Source organism: Lissotriton helveticus, chromosome 2_1 (genome assembly GCF_964261635.1).
Source record: "Lissotriton helveticus chromosome 2_1, aLisHel1.1, whole genome shotgun sequence".
Classification (NCBI taxonomy): Eukaryota; Metazoa; Chordata; class Amphibia; order Caudata; family Salamandridae; genus Lissotriton; species Lissotriton helveticus.
The window spans coordinates 1,098,403,345-1,098,425,475 of record NC_136059.1 but is presented as its reverse complement, the minus strand read 5'-3'; the positions used below and the strand labels follow the sequence as shown (position 1 = coordinate 1,098,425,475).

General features: G+C 41.4%; 1 protein-coding gene across 1 annotated transcript in view; it reads left to right on the top strand.

The window, feature by feature from the left end:
- Nucleotides 1–22,131, top strand: part of FREM1 (FRAS1 related extracellular matrix 1) — a 792,938-nt gene that overhangs the window by 117,700 nt on the left and 653,107 nt on the right. The window lies entirely within an intron of this gene.

The window sequence follows — 22,131 nt, the reverse complement described above, 5'->3', positions numbered from 1 at the left end:
ATTACAGTTGTAGGCTGAATACTAGTAACTGTATGAGCCGATTTTAGATGTTTGCCTGTAGGCAGAGATCTCTGCAATGAAGGTAGAACTCTTTACCACTACTTTGTAAATCTCAAACCGGAAACATTTAAGGAAACAATGTTCACCTAACATAAATCACACACAACTAATCAGCATTACCTTTGCAATCAGAACCTCCATGATGGAGCCTTCCTGATTCTAAAGAAAAAGGGACTTCACAGAGGAGGAGACAGACCATTGTAGTTACCTGTGTTGTTGATCACTACATGGAACTAAATATCCTGCCCCAAACCACCCTCAGTAGAAGAGAGAAGGCAGCCATGTGGTAGAACCTGACAGACTCTCGCAATGCATTGCTGGGGAAGGCATACCTTGTGAGGTAGTCGGATGAAGACGATGTTTTCCAAAATACAGGTATCAAAGGCTCTTCTTAGAGGTGTACCTGTAACACATCTCTGCCTCACCCCTCTGGATCAATGTATCAATCAATCAATCAATCAATCAGGGAATTGAAAACATTCTACTCACCCATGAGGGTCTCAAGGCACTGATGGAAGGGGGGAGGGAGGGGGGTCCGCAGATTTGTTTAGCCGAAGAGCCAGGTCTTAAGAGTTGTCCTGAAGGTGTTCAGGGAGTGGGCACGTCTGTTGTCTGCCGGTAGCTCCTTCCAGGTCTTGACTGCAAAGTGAGAGAAGGATTTTCCGCTTGCTCAGGCTCTGTGGATACGCTGGGTTTCGGCCATTGCATGGTTGGAAGATTGGACATTTCTTTTGGGTACGTGGAAGTTGATTCTGTCGTTGAGGATTCGGATCAGTTGTTGTATAGGCATTTGTAGGCGTGAGTGAGGATTTTGAAAGTGACTCTTTTCACCACGGGGAGCCTGTGGAGACTAAGTAGGTGTTGACTGATGTGTTTGTGTCGGGGAATGCCAAGGACGAGTCTGGCGGCAGTGTTCTGTATTGTCTGGAGTTTGCAGAGGAGGGATGCAAACTGACTTGCTATACTGCCTACCTAGTGAGTAAATCTTTATTGTTTAATTATTTAAAATCTTACAATATTACAATTACTAAAATATATACTTTTAGTATCTAAAACCAATAAAAGCAATTTCTTCATAAAATTCATTAAAGTTCATTAAGTTACTTCAATTAAGACTTAGTCTCCTAATTTTGTTTTTACTATTAATAGGAACCTTACAAAGGTTGCGTTCATACCTATGTCATTCGATTGGAGACAACATTTTAGGGCTTGCCTACATGTCCGTATTCCACGTACATTAAAAGGGAGTTTCAGTAAAGATTTCCTTTCATTTTGGAGTCCAGGACAAATACATAGCAGGTGCACAATGTTCTCCTCTCCACTTTTACATAGTCTACATAGAGTACACCATTCAGTGGTTTTCCACGGGGGGAAGGTGGCAAGTTCCCGGGAGAAATCTTGCTTTGAGAAGGATTTTTTTTTTTTTCTGACCACAGGGTTTCCAAATAGTCTTGTACCTTCTTTTTTTGTATTCATTTATTATTGTCCAAGCATGTTTTCTTTTTGTCAGACTATCTTTGTCCTTTACGAGTGATAGATGGTTTGTAGTTCTATTGATTATTTTTTTGAACGATGCATTAGTTATAGTGTTGTTCCAAATTGAGGTAACCGCAAACTCTTCTATCGCTTCTTTAAGATAGTTCCATGCTGTTGACTTTGCGTTATTATTTATCTCTTTCCATAATAACTGCGATATCTGGTTATCATGATAATTTTTAATCCGATTCCAGGTTTTAATAAAATGGCCCTTCCTCGCATAATATTGGTTGGTTAAACCGAACTCCAGTCTAATTTGCGCTGGCGAGGCATTAATTGGGAGGTGTAATAGTGATTTATATGTTTTAGATACAGCATTATTTATTGTTTCAGTATCCTTTCCCATTAATGATTCACTGCCATATGTAATTGTTGGTAGCAGTCTTGCCCCTATAACCTTTAAGAGAGGCCCATATGTAAGGTTGCTCAATGATTTCTGCAAGATTCTAAATGCTGCAGTCAGAGAGTTGGTCTTCCTTTGAATATCTCTTTTTTGCGGCTGATAATTACCCTTCTCATCAAACAGTACACCCAAATACTTGTATACTTCTACTTGCTCTAGTTGGGTGTTCTCCATGCACCATTTATGTTTTTGTCTTAATTTTTTGTTCCTGGAGACTACCATGATCTTTGTTTTGGTTTCATTTATCACCATCCCATTTTCCTTTGCGTAGATACATGTTCCATTGATTAGTCGCTGTAGCCCAATTTTTTTCTTGCTGAAAAGGATGGCATCATCGACATACAGCAAATTAGAGATATGTTTATCAGCTAATTTCGGAGGGTGTGCGTTTAATTCATCCAGGTTCCCTGTTAAATCTGCCAAAATCAAATTGAAAAGAAGTGGGGCCAGTACGCAACCTTGTTTTAGGCCTTCGATTGCTGGGATTTCCTTCGATAGCGTTTGGCCATCCCCCATCCTCACCCTAACCCAGGTTTTGCTATACAAAAGCTGGATCATTTTCAGCAGGACCATTGGAATATTTTTTTCTCTGAGCTTTTTCTACAATAAGTTTCTTTGGACACAATCAAAGGCAGATTTAAAGTCTACAAAACATAGATACAAGGGCTGTTTGAGTCTAATTGACTTGTCCATTAGAAGTGATAATGCCAGGATGTTTGTAGATGTCCCCAAGCCTTTGACGAAGCCAGTTTAGTTCAGTGGCAGAATCTTATTTTCTATTGACCATTCATTCAACTCAGTAAGCAGAATCCTCGCAAACAACTTGGCATCTGTGTCTTGTAGGGTAATGAGCCTATAATTTTACGGAAGCGCCCAGTTCCCTTTTTTGTAAATTGGAGTAATTAATGACCCTTGCCATGACTCCGGGAAGACGCCTTTCTGGATAACTTCTTTGAATACCTTTTCTAAGTATGCTGCCCATAAATCTGGATTCTCTTTAAATAGAGCAAAAGGAATACCATTCGGTCCTGGCGCCCCATCTTTCTGTTTTTTAATAATTTTTTTTAGTTGATCTTTTGTTATTACGATTGGTGTTTCCATATCACAGTCATAGCTATCTGTGGATTGTATTTCAATATTTGTTATTGTTATACCATTCTGGTTTAAATGTTTTCTAAGGGATGTCACCCATTCTTGCTCAGTTAGAACAGAGGAAACAACCCTTTTATTTGGTCTAACCAGACCATTTATGATTTTCCAGAACTCTCTTGCATTTGTCTGTTTGCTTGCATGGAATAATTTTGCCCAGAATACTGGTCTTGCCTGATTTTTCTCATTCCATATTAGTTTCCTCAAGTTTTGACTTACAGCTTTTAATTTGCCTGATATTTCCTCACTAGGGACAGATTTCTTAATTTGCCTTATCATCCTATTTCGAGATCTTTTTAGTTTCGTTTTTGTATATGGAAGGTTTATGTATATTTTCTTTTCCTTTCATTCCTCATTTTGATTGCTTTTTTTGCATCGCATTTGATGTTGAGATTGGGGTTTAACCAGCATCATAGTAAACTTTACCCACTGTTCTATCGAGGTTTCAAATGTTCTTTCAGTGAAGCAAATCTCTAGTATTCGCCTGAATTGTTCATTCGTCACATCCTTATTCTGGACAGTCCAAGTAAGTTTTTTTTATAGTTTACCGTTCCAATGTGTCCCGGGACAGTTTGATACGGTTGGTTTGCCTTATTCATAATATTGATTGTTATTATCTGCTGGCAATGATCACTATCTGTAACTTTCTCTAGTTGATATGAGATAATGTTCTGGAAAATATTAAGTGATGTCATTGTGTAGTCAATCCTTGTCCTTGCCTTGTTCTTGAAATATGTATATGCAGGTGGCGTATCTTCTTTGAATCGACCGTTAAGAATTTGCAGACCCATCGCTCCATGTCTTTAAAAAATGGTTTACTAATTTTATTACTAAAGAGTTTAGTTTCTTTTCCTAGGTCCTGTGGGGGGGATTGACCATTGATAGTCTTGTGATTGACAAATATCATCCCTTATAAAGGATGGCATTAAATTAAGGCTAAAGTCCCCAGTCATGATATAATCCGCTAAAGGGTCTTCCAACATTAATTCCACTAAAAGGTTATTAAGTATTCCACAAGTTGACTCCCTACTCGTGCGTGTTGGCTGTATATCTACATTAATCAGATATAAGGACTTTGGTTTCTGTTTAGTTGTTATATATTTCAATTGGATTCTTAAAATATTCTTACTTTTTTAATCGAGTCGTTCGTGCTCAACCTGTAGATCAGTCAAAATCAATGTTGCTAGCCCCCGCTTGGATGTCCACATTTATGGTTTTTATTTGCATGTTTAAAATGTCCTATGTATCCATGTAGAACAAATGGTTTGGTTTCCCACGTTTCCTGTAAGAAAATAATCTGAGACGGGAACAATATAGAATCTATGTGTGTATTATGAATCTTTGTTCCCAACCTGTTTATGTTCCATGAACATATTTGCACTAGACCCATCTCATCTACTTTCGGTGAAGGGAACCTAGTACTATTAGCTCATTGTTCCTTATTACTATGTAATGACTTGGTGATCCATTTTTCATTTATTTCTGAGTTTTTACCCATATTCATTTGAGGCAAAGTTTCTCCCACTTTCTTGGGGGAAATTTCCCGTGCGTTTTTGAGTACTGGAACTATTTGCCTGTCTGTTTTTATCTGCTGGGCATTTTCTTCAGTAATAAGCGGTGTTGGATAAACCTTTGGGATTTGTTTAGTAATTAATATACCCCAGGCTTTGAATGCCTGTTGTTCAGTAAGAATCAATTCTACTATTACCGGGGAGTTTATTGTAATTAGCGTTGGAGCCTGGAGACAATTTTTTTCTGACATAAATTTAATAGAGTCGATATCCTCGCTCACTATTTTACAGAGGGATGGAATTGACTTGAATAATCTGAGTATATTGCCTCGATTTAATGTGTCTTGCCTACCTCTAGACTCGAGTTCTGGTTTAAAAATAAGTTGTACCTTATTATTTGGTGGCTGACTATGCTGAGGATCCTTATCCTTCGCTTGCTTTGTTTTGTAGGTAATTCTTTTTACCCCTTCACAACTTTCAATAATCAAATGGTCCCAATCTGTCATTTTTATATTACTTTTGTCTTCCTCACTCATATTAGATTTAGCGGATATTTCTGCTTTTTCGTCAGCGGATTGATATTGTTGATTAGTGGTTTTTATTATTACTTTTATAGGGGTCTTGTCCTTCTTTCTTTGTGGATTATAGATGAATGGGCCAGTATCTTCTTCGTCCTCACCTTGGAGCAGCTCGTCCTCTAAGGCCCGTCTGTCCTCTTTCTCTTCATATCTTCTCCTTTCCTCCGGCTGTATTTTTTGATCTATATTCATCAATTCGCCTTTCGACTCTAAATTCCTCCTAGTGCTGTTTTCATCCCGCTTAATTTGCTCTTTCCCTTTTTGCGTTGTTTTAGCGCATTTTGCAGGAACATTTCCCTTTGTTCGTTTTTGTTCAAATAATGGGAAGTATTTGCTATTTCCAATCATATTAAGTAATGCAACCTTTTTACCTTCTTTTGGTAAATCTATATCATGCCTGTTCAAATCTAAGGTTTTTTCTGTTCTTGGTCTGGTTTCATTACAGCACTACCTTTCCCTATCTCATGTCCATTCACGTCTATAGTTGTAATCTGATTTTCCTCTAATTGTATTGTAGCACAGTTATTTGTTTTTACATTTTTTCTTGCTTCACGTAATTTTTTCCTTTGACGTTTTGACAACATAGTGAAGCCATCAGTATCATGTTCCTTACATTCCTGTTCTGCCCTTATTTCAGTATTAGTAGTATCATCCCTTGTTTGATCCAATGACTGTACGTTTAGTGTTGGAGATTTTTCGCCTTGTACTATAGTTTTTGTCTGTGAGTTTCTTACTGATATAACTTCTGGGCCCTCAAGATTTTCTGTGAGGCTGATAGGTTCATTATCTAACTTATCGATTGTTTTGATATATTGAGTATTGTCTTTCTTTTTTCATAGTTGTTTCCATTTTTTATTTGAATGTTGCGTTTAGTGTCTTCTGTTATACTGTTCAAAACCTCTGGTATTGTTGCTAGTTTGTCTATAATTGGTGAATAGATACATTCAGTGGATGTTTTTTCATTATCTTTCTGAGCTCTAATTATCAATCCATTTAGCTGAGCAAGTTTGTTATCAATCCCCGCAACTGAGTTTGCCCTCATTTTTAACAGTTCAATTTGTATATCCATTTTACTGGATTGATATTGTAATGCTTCCAAAGTGAGAGTCGACGTTTGGTAGAAAATATCCCAATTTGTCCCAATATTTTGTTGTTTTATTCCAAATTGGTTATTTTGTGTTGTCTTGTCATTTTGGCAGTTATTTTTTACAGCGGTATTTTGTGTTGCCGTGTCATTCTGACAAATATTTTCTGCACATACGTATTCCACCAAGCTATCATTTATTTTTTCGTCAGAATCGTTATTTTCATTCTTCCCTGTGTCTTCCCCCCCTTTTGGGTTACCATATCTTAGTCCATGATGGTTATTGTCTTCTTGGATATCTCCCCCATCTTTATGATCTGCCTACCTGTTCTTGGGAATCACAACACCAGGCCAGGTAATAACATCGCCTCTAGCTTTGCATATAACAATTTGTTTACCTCTCCATTCATATCACACAGATATCACTCATACACATATTTACCCATTCCTAAGAGTATAAATTTGTTATACTCAATGTTTATGCAGTCTCCATATTTAGTGCATTGGTAGATGAAGCTGCAATAGGAGTAACCTCTAATGTAGAAGGCCGAAAACCAGGCCACATTTCGGAATGCATCCCTACTAATCACACAGGTAGGCCACAATTATATTAAAGTCACTAGCACAGTAAAGAGATTCGTATATGTCTTTGTCTTAACATTGACATTAAGTAATCTTTATTTTATACTAGCAGCCCGCCCCGACGTCGTCCGGGGGCAATGAGGCTTTAGGGCCAACCGCCCGCTCCGGCCCCCGCCCGCCCCGACATTGTCCGTGTCCCAGAGCCGGAGCCTTACCTCAGCCCCCGTTCTTTAGGGCCAACCGCCCGCCCCGGCCCCCTCCCGCCCCGACATTGTCCATGTCCCAGAGCCTTACCTGAGCCGCCGCTCCTCCCCGTGCTCCTGACTTCACCGCCGCTCCTCGCCGCTCGTCACCGCTTCTCCCCACCTGTCCTCCTCTCCTCCCCGCCTGTCCGCCACTCCACCCCGCGCTCATGTCCGCCGCTCCTCCTCGTCAGCACGCACGTCGCGGCCAGCGCTACGTTGCGGCCGGCGCTACTTCCAGGGGACTAGTTTTTTTTTATGTTAAATTTTTTAAATAACGTTTAATTTTTACTTTATATAGCCTATGTCCATCTGCACACCCTGACAATTCCAACGATGTATCGGGTGTGTGGATTGGCGCTGTGGTTCCTGAGTTTACCCGCCTCAAAGCTTCAAAGTTCTTCCTTTGTTATAGTAGTATAGATATTGAGGCAAAAAGTACTTAACACATACTTATATTGTAACTGAAATTGACTATATTATCTGTTCATTCACATCTCATCATCATCTTTTCCTTCTTTGGGCCTCTGTGTTCTGACCAGGACAGTGCCATCCACCTGCCACCACTTCATATTCTGCAGTGCATCAACATATGAACTTTCCACAGGCAACAGATCAATAGGAGAGCCTAGTAAATCTTCGAAAAGATCCATTGTAATCTGAACAACCATAATTTTCTTGGCATATGTGTCAGGATATGCAACATATTATTCAGTGGCGTAACAACATGTTAAAAGGCCCCCCTGCAAGATATGCAGAAGGACCCCCTCACAGTCACATCAGTAGTGGCTGAGAGGCCCCCCCTACACTTTGGGTAAGCCAGGGCTCCCAGCTCTGCAGGGGCTGCAGGGGCCTTTGTTATTCCCCTGATATTATTCCATAAGATAATATATACCCCATGTTCAGCATTTGTTATAGACATTTTCTGATAGATGAGCTTACATGTCTAAACTCTCTGTCCTTATGTCACTAAATGCATTGTTCCATTGTGCACTTTCATTGATAAGTATGTGCATATGGCCCCCATCACTTACTCTGTTCACCAATTTCCTTATTTTCTAGAATTGTTGAGTGATATGTTTTTGTCACAGGACTTAGCACTCTCTCACATTATGCCAGTGTATGCCTACAAGTAACAATTCCATCTCACTAGCTATGATCCAGGAGATTTTTATGCAGTTGTTTATGTATTATGGGCCTCATCTACAATATTTTGATAACATTCATCAGTAAAGACATGGGGAAATGACACCATCAATTTCTTTCCCCAGTCAGAATCATCCTCTAAAACAGGCAAATTACATTCTTGCGTAGACTCTACAACCATCACCGGCTCTTTAGCATTAGGGTCAAGGATGATGTTAAGATCCTTTTGATGACACCACCCTAAAAGATTGGATCCATCTTCTGTTACATACACTCTACCTTGTACAATGTTATTGTTGAAAAATATATCCATCCATTCCATCCCCACAATGTTAATTCTTTTTCCACCGTAACCAGGGCCGGACTGGCTGTTGCAGGCACCGGGCATTTCCCCGGTGGACTGGAGGGGTGGGGTCCGGTTTTCTGGCCGTAGGGGGCCACTTTTCTTACAGGGTGCCGGTTTTGTAGCAGCGCTGCAAAATCGGCCCTCTGTATGAAAAGCGGGAGCAGTGCTTAGCGGGTAACAACCTCTCCCCTCCCATTACCAGGGCCGGTGGAGAAGCAACCTGCCAGGGCTGGTTGCTGGTCTCAGTCCGGCCCTGACCGTAACCCACTGCTTTTTTATCAGGATGCTGTAAGTCATTCATCTTTTTCTTTAACTCTTTCTCAAAAAACATTGTTAGATATTAACGTGAATATACTACCTGAATCCACCAACACTTTGATTTGAGTATTACCAAAGGTGATTCCACAATGGGGTTTCTCAAGTTTCTCAATACTTTCCATTTGTATATTCTTATTCTCATTAATAATTATTTTATGATTGTGGTCAGGCATTCCACACTCATAAACAGATAGCATTAATTCTTCTCTTACCTCTCCCAGATTTTCTACTGTTTTAACACTTGGACTTTGTACTTTAAATCTGCATATTTTAGCTAAACGACCCTTCTTCCCGCCCGACCTACATGTCATGTTTCTACCCCCACACGCAAAACTAGAGACAATGTGCCCAGGGCAACCACATCTATAACATGTATCGGGTCTAGAGATCATCAGTCCAACAAGTACCTACTTGCACCCACTGGGGTGAACCACTCAAGAACTCCATGTACCAGAGTCCCTAGGGGCGATCCGGAGGAGGGGCTAGCGGTGTACGGTCCATTGCGATTGTTTCTACAAATTGGCTCCCTTGAGCTTTGAGCTGACGAGCTCCTGGATGACGCACCTGCGTGCCGGTTCGGGCATCGAGGCCTTTGACGGTTGCTTGGCGGCCTTCTCTTCCACCCCAAACTATTTTCTCTACTGATGAGGGAAGTTATCCTGAAACCAGAGCCATGTCTCAGGCGATATCCAAAAACCCGGGACATGTATCGGGTCTAGAGATCATCAGTCCAACAAGTACCTACTTGCACCCACTGGGGTGAACCACTCAAGAACTCCATGTACCAGAGTCCCTAGGGGCGATCCGGAGGAGGGGCTAGCGGTGTGCGGTCCATTGCGATTGTTTCTACAAATTGGCTCCCTTGAGCTTTGAGCTGACGAGCTCCTGGATGACGCACCTGCGTGCCGGTTCGGGCATCGAGGCCTTTGACGGTTGCTTGGCGGCCTTCTCTTCCACCCCAAACTATTTTCTCTACTGATGAGGGAAGTTATCCCGAAACCCGAGCCATGTCTCGGGCGATATCCAAAAACCCGGGACATGTATCGGGTCTAGAGATCATCAGTCCAACAAGTACCTACTTGCACCCACTGGGGTGAACCACTCAAGAACTCCATGTACCAGAGTCCCTAGGGGCGATCCAGAGGAGGGGCTAGCGGTGTGCGGTCCATTGCGATTGTTTCTACAAATTGGCTCCCTTGAGCTTTGAGCTGACGAGCTCCTGGATGACGCACCTGCGTGCCGGTTCGAGCATCGAGGCCTTTGACGGTTGCTTGGCGGCCTTCTCTTCCACCCCAAACTATTTTCTCTACTGATGAGGGAAGTTATCCCGAAACCCGAGCCATGTCTCGGGCGATATCCAAAAACCCGGGACATGTATCGGGTCTAGAGATCATCAGTCCAACAAGTACCTACTTGCACCCACTGGGGTGAACCACTCAAGAACTCCCATGTACCAGAGTCCCTAGGGGCGATCCCGAGGAGGGGCTAGCGGTGTGCGGTCCATTGCGATTGTTTCTACACATCTATAACATGTAATCTTTCTTTTTACAACTACATTAGGTACATTTTTTAATTAGATGCACATGGAACTTTAACTTTAGCAGAATTTTTCAGTCCAAGCTCTTGTACATCCAGGGCAACAACTTCTTTTTCCAAAGATTTTGCAGATAAGTTCCCCATGTCAATCTCCTTCATCCACACCACAGTATATTCCAAGCTCCTGGTAATCTGTACAGCTTCTTCTAATGTAGAATCCAAGGACAAAAGTCTTTCTTTGACCTTTTTCTCTTTGGTACACCTTACAATTTGGTCACAAATTAAAGACTCCATTAAAATGTGAAACTCACATGTTACTGCCAAACCACGCAGTGTTGCTACATAAGTCATACTATCCTCGTCATGTGCTTTTGCTCGACAAAAAAATGTGTTTCTCTCAAAAACCACACGAGGCGCTGGGCCTCGTACGTTCTTGTTATGGAATGCTGGTCTCTCATGCCATCGCTTGAGCAGACAGCAAACATGAACTCAAAAACATTAATAGTCACAAAACTTAAGTTGGCTTTAAAATACACGTTTAAGTTAATGATAAATTAATGTTGCAAACCACCCCAAACATGTCTCAAGTGGCAAAACGATTAATTTCTTCTTTAAAGGCTCACAGCAACGCAGGTTCACAGCAATGCTTGTACCATTAAACCAGTAACCAAAACTTCCAGAATTTGCCAAAGACAACTGGTTCCTCTTCAGTAAGGTAAATATAAAAACGATGGAATTACTCACGGTTTCAATATTTAAAGATCATGAGCAGGACCCCTCGGTGAGCTGCTTTTCCAGGGGTGGAGGTCACTCAGTAATCTGCCCCCTGCGCAGAACCTCGTCGCCAAAAATTGTAGTAACCACGCTCATAGTGGTTAGTAGGTAAAAGGTATTTATTGATAAATACATCTTCAAAGTTGTACAGCGACCTCCAGCTTCTTCAACTGACTCTCTTTCCTAAAACTACTCTGTGATGTCATTCTATTACATCACCAAGTTCTACAATAGAAGAAAGAGATCTCCACATCTACCTTTGGGAGATCTACAGCACAGTGACAGAGATCATCATGGTGGCAGATATCTCGAACAAGGTGGTAGCGATTTCTCTGTATGTGTGAAAACTTACAAGTAGTAACTTTACACTCGTAAATTTGGATTTGACTCTGGACCCCTTTTTCAGGGGATGGAGACATGTAAGTCTACATTTTGGAGTAAATTTACACCCTCAAATGGTGAATTGGGCACAGTAGTGCATTTACCGCAAAGCGCAAAAGTTAATTTATTATGTGTAGGTTTACTCATGTGTAAATTTCCCTTCGTGAATAGGCCCCGCAATGTCCTTCTCACCTTAAATCTCTCTAGGTGGATCAAGTGGAAAACCTGTCTAGAATGTGCTGGAATATATTTCAGAGGAGGATTTGTGAGAAGCAGGTCAATGTTCTATATTGCAAACAAAATGTATAGTTGAATCACCCAGTTACTTTTTGATATCTGCTTTCCCCCTTCTTTCATATCCCTCTAGCTCTTAGCCTGGGGCACAATGGGGTTGTCAGACTGTGACTGTAGCCATTTAAAGGGTAATACTACCTTAGAGTTCATAATATACCCAAACAGACAGCGATAATACCCAGTTGTTACCAAACAGGGTGCATGATTTCTGCAGACCGGCCAAGTGGTGTCTAAAACCACCTGGAGTGTAGGAAGAGCCATCCAGGAAAATACTAACTATGTACTTTGGGCTGGGAGGTGGAGTTTTCTGGGTTTAGATGTGAAGAACCAGATTAACCCACTTACAGGGTCTCGGCGGCGGGGGAACCGCCCAAATCTTCCATACCCTTCATACGTAGTAAAAGGAGACAAAGGAGCCTTCGTCTGCAGGAGGAACCCGATTTATTTCAATAGCCCTGGCTATGGAACAGAGTCCCAAGCAAGTCAAAGACAAGACAGAGGAGGCTGCTACTTAAATCCGTAGCTAACAAGCCGTTTTATACATTTCTTATTCCAGCCTTCTGGCTGCCAGATCATTGTTCAATCAGGGCAGTGTTTGTTGTTGATTAGCCGGATCCAGGTGGTGTTTGCAGTTAGTGACCTGGTCAAGGCAAGGTACACAGTCAAATGTTAGTTCTGCTTTGATCAGGGCTTGTTTTCCTCAGGTTTCTTTGCCCAGTTGCCTTGATCAAAAGCCCCGGCTTTACGAGCCATTCTCCGATTGTCTGGATAAAAGTTCAGCAGTCAGACCATTTTCCAGATAACCTGATCATGGTGTCAAGGATGTTTTATCAGGCTGGGAGCAGGAGAGGAAAAATGAATCATTCTCTCGGGGTGAGGGCCATGTGGCTTTCTGATGAACTGCAGAGAACAGGGGGTTGGGCGGGTGACAGTTCCTGGGCAGAAATGCAGGCCTGCAAAAATGGATTTTTGTCGTGCTGATAGAATTTTCCTCGTACATCAGAAAAAACAACCAGGTGGGTCCTGTGAAAGTGTTTGCCACGAGATGGCAATGCAAAAACCAATGAAGTCCTGTTAAAAATGATTGTCGATCGCAAAATACTTTTCCTCCGATGGCTCACCAAGCGTATCATTTTGGCCTACACAACTCAAGAGTGCATGAAGGGCAATTCAGGCACCTCACATTAGGGTGTCCCCAGTCCCCTCTACTGTAGAAAATGTGATTATTGGCAACATTTTCTTCAACATGGTAACATGCCTCACTCAAAAGAATTTAGGAAAGCACAGTTTTAGACATTTTTTTGAATCACCCTCACAGACCTTAGAGTCTTATAGCAAAATATGTGAAGCATGCTTCCAGACGAGATGGGCCTATCAACAACTGTGCAGCATCTTATAGCACTGTTTTATCTATGGTTGAGGAAACAAAGCATTTTCCAGTAAGACATATGAATATCTACCACATCTTTAGTATATGGATGGGGATGCTTATAGGTTGAAATCTTATATATTAATGTTGAGTTTTGGTGCCATGTGTGAGGACTGAAATGTGTGCTCCAGACTTGGTGCATTTCCACTCATGGGGTGGTGAGCTAAAAAGATGTGAGGATAGGTTCTCAGGCTGCATGCCACAGCCAATCAGGGTGCTAGTCTGAGTGTTATTTGGATTATGCTTTTGGTAAATGCCAGGTCCTTTGGCTTTTCTGAGTTCTTGATAATTGTTGATAGTCTTGAACTGATATTTAGCCATTTATTGGACTAAACCAATGGATTACAGTTGCATGCATTTGAAATCTGCTGAAAATTAGTAACAATGTATAAAACATTTGGATTCTCATTTGTTTACTTGGAATTAACTTGAATGCTTAGATGGCATAATGTAGAATGTTCAAACAACCAGGCTTGGTCTACTGAATGCTGAAAAGTGCATCTTTTTGGCTAATAAAATGAAAAAGATAAGAACCCGGATTTGAAACAACCTTTACACCACAGCTCGAACCTCACTGTGCCTTTACAACAGCAGGGGTCTGAACCATGAACGCTTCTTTACAACACGTTCCTTTACCCCACACATCGTTACAATGACTTGCCTTAAGGGAAGCGTTGTTGGATTGCTGTTGGACTTTTAAGTCCAACACTTTCCTACTGTTGCACAGACTGAAGTTGGAATAGTAAATTATACAGCTCAAGTGCTTTCCCTAAAATGAGTTATTTTAATGACTTGCGTGGTAAAGCAACGCGTTGAAAAGACGTGTTGGTGGTTCAGACCATGTTGTAAAGGGATGTGGATAAATGCCTGTGAAGTTCCGACATATATCCACCTTGAGTTTTGACATTTTTAGACTTGAATATTAAAAAGTGAAACATTCCTTAAAATGTCTGATTCATTTTAGAAGTCTGACAGTGAAATATACAAAACAAACAACAAGAAAGAATATCAACTTTTGTACTACTGATTGAAGGGGGAAATGCTGATTGTAATCATACAAATAATGAGACAAAAAATACAAAATAAAAAAACTGCTAAATTGTGAGCTACAATTTTGAAATTATTTAATATTAATTCTATATCTATTTGCATTAATTGACCTTGACTTCTTAATTTCACAATTCTTTAATTTCAGCATTCAAATGTCTAATACTTCTTCTTTTTCAAATGGTGTTTCACTGATTACACCAGAAATGTTTAGATCATTTCATGTAGCAGTGAATATGTATCTATCAATTGAGCATTGGGGCCTAAATTTAGATGCAGTTACTGCCAATGTTTTGTACTGATTGGTGTCTTAGTTGAGGAGTCGGAGCAGCACCATTTTACCACCTTAGACAGTGGTAAATGGTTGCTGTCACAACCTCCAAGAAATGTGCTGCTTTTGTCTGGAAATATAGCATCATTTGTTGATATATTTAAAGTAAGCAACTGAATATAACATAATAACAGACGTAGAACAATAACATTAAACATAACAGTGCACATCACAACTAACAACACATCAAAATTAAAAGCAAAATCCGACACAACAACCAAAGTACAACACAATAAAGTCACATTGCAATAATTAAGCACAATCACATCAGCATAAAAAGTACAAAACACATCAACACCCCAGCAAAGTGCAACATAACATATGAGCACAAACGATATTGTAACTCAGAATCAGAATCAGAAAGTACTTTATTCGAATAAAATCATTAACCATAAAAATAACAACATGAAAATTACACTTTATACGACTATGATTAGAAAACACACAAAATCATTGTAGTTCATTTACACCAATAGTTTTCCGTAATTTAAGCACATGTTTAAAATAACTTAAAAGTACAACAACAGTTAAGACTGTATCCATTCTCTGACATTCTAAAAAGGCTAAACGACATCTGTTTAGGTTCATGTATTTAAGAAAGGGGATTAAAACTTTTCTGCGAGGTATAATATAAAATTTACAGAAAAATAAAATGTGAATATCGGATTGGGTTGAGGAATCATCACAAGGGCAGGTGGGTAAATGTCGCGACCATAAATTCATTTCTGGGAAGGACAGGAGTCTAAAAACAAGATTTAGTCTAAAGCGGGTTAAAAGAAATCGATCATAATTTGACATCGACAGGGTCAAATAGGGCTGTACTTTTACACCAGTCAATATTAAGTTGTGCGAGGCGACTGTCTTTTTACTGGCTTCCGCTCGCCTTCTTTTGTCCTCAAGGTATTCCAGACTCCGTTTTTTCAGAAATTTTCTGGATATGTTTCCCATCGAGGGTGGGTCCTCATAGTATTCGCGGTGTCCAATATTAATCATAAAATGTTTAATATATGCTAGCCAGTCAACGGAACCCATATTTTCCAAGTTCAATATATCCTGAATCACAGCCCGATTAACTACACATTTGTTAGTGGTCCATACCCTGTGCCACAAAAGAATGGGCTGTATTCTAATTAAGTCTGATATGTGGGGTTGACCCAGTTCCATATGACAAATATAAGTTGAAACACTCTGCGGTACAGCTAAAACATCCCGCAGGAATTTGTTTTCAACAATTTGTAATGGTTCAATGTTAGAAAAAACCCAAAGTCCCGCACCATAAAGGGCTACGGATGTACATGTAGCATTGTATATAGTCAGGATTTCTTTTATAGGTTTATTACCCAGCTTTTTAAAAAAAAGACTTGATGGCCATTATAGTTTTTTGGAACAAAAGAGTTCTGGCCTTTATAGCACTTATCCATCCCCCCAGTTCATGGAACAAAATACCCAAATAGGGGAAAGAAGGAATATTTTCCAAGGGAACATTTTTTATAAACATACTTTTCAGTTTTTTCCCAGATTTTGTACCACAGTTCATGGAGTATGTTTTACCACAATTAATTTTCAAGTCTAAGCTCAACATGAACTTTTCAAATGATAATAACAATTTTTGTAAGGCCAAGGGGGTACGAGCCATTAGGACGGCATCGTCCGCGTACATGAGCGCAGGGATCAACCTCTTCCCCACCCTGGGCACATCCCTGCACTCCTGGAGGTGACGATGTTCAAGTCCATTAATGTAAAGAAGAAAAGGGGGCGGGGGCCAGAACACACCCCTGGCGTACTCCGCGTCCCACTCCAAATCTTCTAGTACATTCTCCCCCACGGCCGAATCGGACTGAGGCTGTGGCTCCTGAGTATAAATCTCTCAGGAAACAGATTATGGAAGCTTCTACGCCTAGCCCTTTCAGAATATCCCACAATTTAGTGTGTGATACGCAATCAAATGCCGAGGACAAGTCAACGAACATAAGATATAACCGTTCACCTTTAACCCTTGTATATTTTTGTTGGATAATCATTATATTTAAACATTGTTCGACAGTTCCCATACCTTTCTGGAAACCATACTGCAGATCGCTCATTATTTAATTTTCCTCCGCCCAGTTCTGGAGTCTTCCCAAGATAATTCTACCAAGAATTTTTACTGATGAATCAAGAAGGGAGATTGGCCTATAACAGGCACAATTTTGTCTATCCCCCTTCTTGTAAATCGGCACAATTATCGAAGTAAACCAGGATGAAATTTAAACCATTGGCAAGTGCGGCATTAAAAAGCTGTACCAACACGGGACCCCAGATCTCTTTGTTTGCTTTATATAAGTCTGCGGGGATCCCGTCAGGTCCAGCAGCCTTTCCACCCTTCGTTGCCTTCAACCCTGTTAAAACTTCCTCCAGGGATATCACCAGATTCTCATCACCCATTCCACCATTCACCAGTTTAAGAACATTTGTAGTGTAGGGAGCATCCTGCGAGCTATATAAAGTTGAGAAATGTTCCACCCATTCGTCTTCGGTAATCGCCGTCTCTATGCGGGCCTTATGACTATCGAAGAGGAAGGGAGTGTTAACAGCCCTCCAAAAAGCAGATGCATCCTTTGACTGTGCAGCCTCGCAGAGGGCTTCTAGGGCCTCCTTTTTTATAGCGTTTTTTCTATTTTTCAGGGCCTTATTATAGGTTTTCCTCAACCCTCTTATTCCTAAAAGATCCCGGGAGACCTGTGGATAGCATGTTTAAAATCACTTAGTGCCCTGGTACAAGCGGTATCAAACCAGCTTTTAGTACGCCTAGTCCTATTTTTTACCTCCACCCACAGACTTTTCTTAATTTCGAGAGCTATTCTATCAAAATGCTCTAAAATCTGGTTGGGCTGAGACGTCTCCCCAAGACAAATAGAAAAACTATCTGAACAGGCATTTAACAGCATTGCAAGAAACATTTCTGGCATCACTTTGCCCCATTTTAGTGTGTACCCATTTTGCCTTTCCAAACTCACATCAGAGGCGATATATGAGGTAAGAATATGTTCAGAATGATCATAGAAAGGGTTCTCAACCTCTAATGATAGGGGCAAATGATCACTTAGGGGTCGATCTAAAATCTCTAAGCTATTGATCCTATGGCTATAGCTATTTGATACAAGAATAAAATCAATAGTGGACATAGCTCCTCTGCCAATGAATGTAGGTCCAAAAGAAGTAGGGTTCTGAGCTATTTCGTTTGCAAAGCCCAGATCATACATAAATACTAATTCATTGAGTAGATCCCCAATCAGGGAATGATCAAAGTGTGTTAGATTTATATCTTGTTCTAACATTAAGCCACAGATCCCCTTTCATCCCTTTGTACAGAGTGGACAGTTACCCCCCCCCCCAATAAAATTACCATTTCCTTATTTGATTTGTCTATTTCATGTTGTATATCTTCCCTCAGTGTTTTTAAGGTTTTCGGGATTTCATCTTTCAAAATGTTATTGTAGAAATTTATCAAGACTACATTAACTCCCTTTTTTAAATTTAGGGTTATTACTTGGTAGTAACTAGAATTAGACTTAAAACGTACTTTCTCATATTTAAGCTTGTTAGAAAGAAGTGTTATTAGACCTCCCTTCGCACGTCCGTATTGGCCCCCCTCGGCCGAGGTAAAGAAGGTTCTATACCCACTTATAAACACCGGGTCCGTGGTCCAAGTTTCTTGAAGAGCCACGACATCCCGCCCATTTAGGATTTTCTCCCAGGATGGATTGTTTATCTTGTTCTTTAGTCCTGCTACATTCCAGGATAGAAATGTGCAGGAGTTCCCTTTTTTATTATTTAATTCCAAATCTACCGAGGGGGTATCACAGAATGTCTCCTTACATGGAGGGCTTACTCCTCCACTAGTATCCCCCACCTCTGCCTCCTGGGTGTTCAAGATGTTACAGGGAGGCTCTTCAACTTCTACCGTGGGGGTATCACAGGATGTCTCCTTACATGGAGGGCTTACTCCCCCACTATTATCCCTCACCTCTACTTCCTGGGTATTCAGAATGTTTCGGGGAGGCTCTTCACTACCACCATAATTTATATTTAGGGATAATTCTGAAGATAAGGTAGATTTACAACCCTCCCCCATGGCCGACATTTTATGGTTCTTTTTGGAGTCGGTCAGATTTCCTGTACCCAGAGTAATTTTCTGGTCGGCATCCTTTTTTTGTCAATCGACATAATCAAGGCCCGATAAAACATCAAATCTGTTATAAATTGGTAGATTATAAGCTGAAAGAGGGAAATCTCTATTCTCCCAAAAACAATTATTATTTCCATAATCTAAGCCAGACATTGTTGAAGGAAATTGCCTTTGATTAAAATTAGGCTGTCTCCGGGTTTGGAATAGAGGAATCGGGCCGTATCCACGTTGATTTGAACTAATCCAATCTGCAGGATACCTTACTTTATCCCTATCTCCAGGGTTTTGCCCTGGACAATAAGGATAAAAGTAGCTGAGATAGTGGGTGGTAATAGAGTCACTACTTCTTGACTCATACCAATCTCCTATATGGCGGACCGCTCTATGATCTTTGAAATTTACAATAATAACATCCCCTTTCTTGTCTTTGGGTCTAGAGCCCACCCAGACTGATCACCTCACATTGAGAATTTCTCCATTAATATGCGCAGGCAGGGGTCTATTATTATGTAGCCAATGTGCCACTTTGTTTCTTAGGGCTCTATGATCTTCCCTAATATCCATAAGTAACTCGGGGACACCCGCCATGACTATTGTGTAAGGAGCAGCTTCAGGTGGTAGGTCAACAATTCTCTGTGGGTGCCATTTTCTATTATTAGAGTTAGCTGTACCATTCTCCTTTGTGGCCTTAGTTTGCAATATCTGTGGCCTTTCTTCCACAGTCATGTTTTCCCCGCCTTGGCCACCTACTATACTTACAGTTTTAATTTCAGGGTCGGGCTTCTTTTTTGACAAAGATGTAATTGGAGCATTTTCTAGTGTCGGCCCAGTTGATTTAACCCCAATTTGAGCAGTTTTTGTAGGGGGGGCAGACAAGGTGGGGGTTGTTTAGGAGCAATCGTCATTGAGACGGATGGACCACTGGATTTTATAAGGTTCATCCCCTGTACCAGATCAGCTAGTAATAAGGTATTTTTCCCTACTTTACCATCTAGCTGGTCAAGTCTAGTATTACACAAATTTATTTTTTCTAGCAGGGGCTGAATTAATACTTTGAACAGGCTTTCTAGTTTTACTAATATACCGGTCTCACTAAGAGAACAAGGGTGGGTTATCATTTGAGGTAAGGTCGGAAGGGATGGTAAAGTAGCCACATCAGTCACTACTGGAATTGGACTCCTCTTTTGTAGTTTAGCTTCCCTAGTCTTCATTGGACAACCCCCTCTTTTTTTAGTGATGTTAGTATTTGTTTTAGGCGGTGACACCTGGGTTGTATTTGGCGATGATGCTGGAGAAAATCTAGGGGAGTTTGATAACCCTTCATCCACATAAGTACTACACAAACTCGTGTGTGGAGGTTGCAAACTAACAGGAGTACTTAAAATGGAGATCTCAGTGGTAGAATAATCTGATACTTCATATTTATCCCCCCTGTCTCCTAAATTAAGTGACCTATTTTCTTCCATACTGCTATGTATATGGGTTATTGATGGGGCCGTCCCTATATGATCCGCAAAAGTACTTTTATGTATTATATTAACCACTTGTGTGCTCTTTTTAGCTATTTGTACTTTGTAATTTTGCTTCCCCCTTCTTTTTCTTGATTTTGCCTTTTGAAATATTCTTACTGGAGGTGTGAGATGTTGTTTTTCCACGATATCTAAGTGATCGGCAAGTTTTATAGCATGCACCTGTGCTATCGCAGTGACCACTTTTCCACAGGCAATAGGGGGATTTTTAGGCGTAGATATATCAATTAACTGTGCCTCATCCTGAGTCGCGGATAGATTCACCTGACCTAGAGAGGCCCGTCTATTAGAATTAATCTGAGTAATTTCCTGAATTAAGTAATTATCCATAGGCCCTTTGTCTAATTTCTCCTTAGACATCATACTAGCTTAAATTCATACAGATTCTGAAAGAATAAGTAAAATAGTTAAAATAGATAATAATAACAAGACAATAGAGCTTCAACGCTCAAAACCTACACCCAAATGTGTATAACAGGAGTTCACATGCAGTACCTGTCTATAAAATGTCCAAAAAGTACCAGCGTCTAGTGCCCAGTCCAGTCTCCTCAGGCCTCTGAGGGCCTAAGAGGGCCCGCCCTTTGCCCGGGCTTCGCTCCGCGCGCGTCCCGCTAGCGCGTCTAGGGCTGTCTCTAAATAGCGTGAGAGGGCGGGAAGAGGACCAGCTGCGGCGAGTCTCAGAACGCAGCGCCCGCTGATCCTCGCAGTCCCGAGAAGGTGTTGGCGTCCCTCGACGGCTCCTCTCCAAGATCAGGGAGTCCGGCCAGGTAATTACCTCGAGCGGCTCCCGCGAAGCGGGGGCCGCGAGGAGTGGGCAAGCAGGCAGCAGAAAATCCAATTGGGCACAAAAACTACCGTTGACAGCAGCACAGGGCAGAGCCAGCCCTCTGTTCTTATAGTCCAGGCGTGAGGGAGCGGGAAGAGGACCAGCTGCGGCGAGTCTCAGAACGCAGCGCCCGCTGGTCCTCGCAGTCCCGAGAAGGTGTTGGCGTCCCTCGACGGCTCCTCTCCAAGATCAGGGAGTCCGGCTAGGTAATTACCTCGAGCGGCTCCCGCGAAGCGGGGGCCGCGAGGAGTGGGCAAGCAGGCAGCAGAAAATCCCTTTGGGCACAAAAACTACCGCTGACAGCAGCACAGGGCAGAGCCAGCCCTCTGTTCTTATAGTCCAGGCGTGAGGGGGCGGGAAGAGGACCAGCTGCGGCGAGTCTCAGAACGCAGCGCCCGCTGGTCCTCGCAGTCCCGAGAAGGTGTTGGCGTCCCTCGACGGCTCCTCTCCAAGATCAGGGAGTCCGGCTAGGTAATTACCTCGAGCGGCTCCCGCGAAGCGGGGGCCGCGAGGAGTGGGCAAGCAGGCAGCAGAAAATCCAATTGGGCACAAAAACTACCGTTGACAGCAGCCGATATTGTAACTCAGTTCAGGATCCTGTTTTCGTAATATGGTGCTTAAAGCTATAATTTACTACTGAGAACAAAAAATAGTGGCAGTCAAAAATGTTTTGTTGTCTGAACAATGATTTCGGATCTTGCCCCATCTGTTTTCTAATAATGTCCCACAGATCATTTCTTCCTCTACGCTTACTGTCAAAGTCTTCACTGTCTATTTAATGCTGTTGAGGAAATAAGGAAAGAACTCAAAATGTGGAGAGATGTACAGTTGTATACGTATAGGATGCAAAAACTAGAAAAA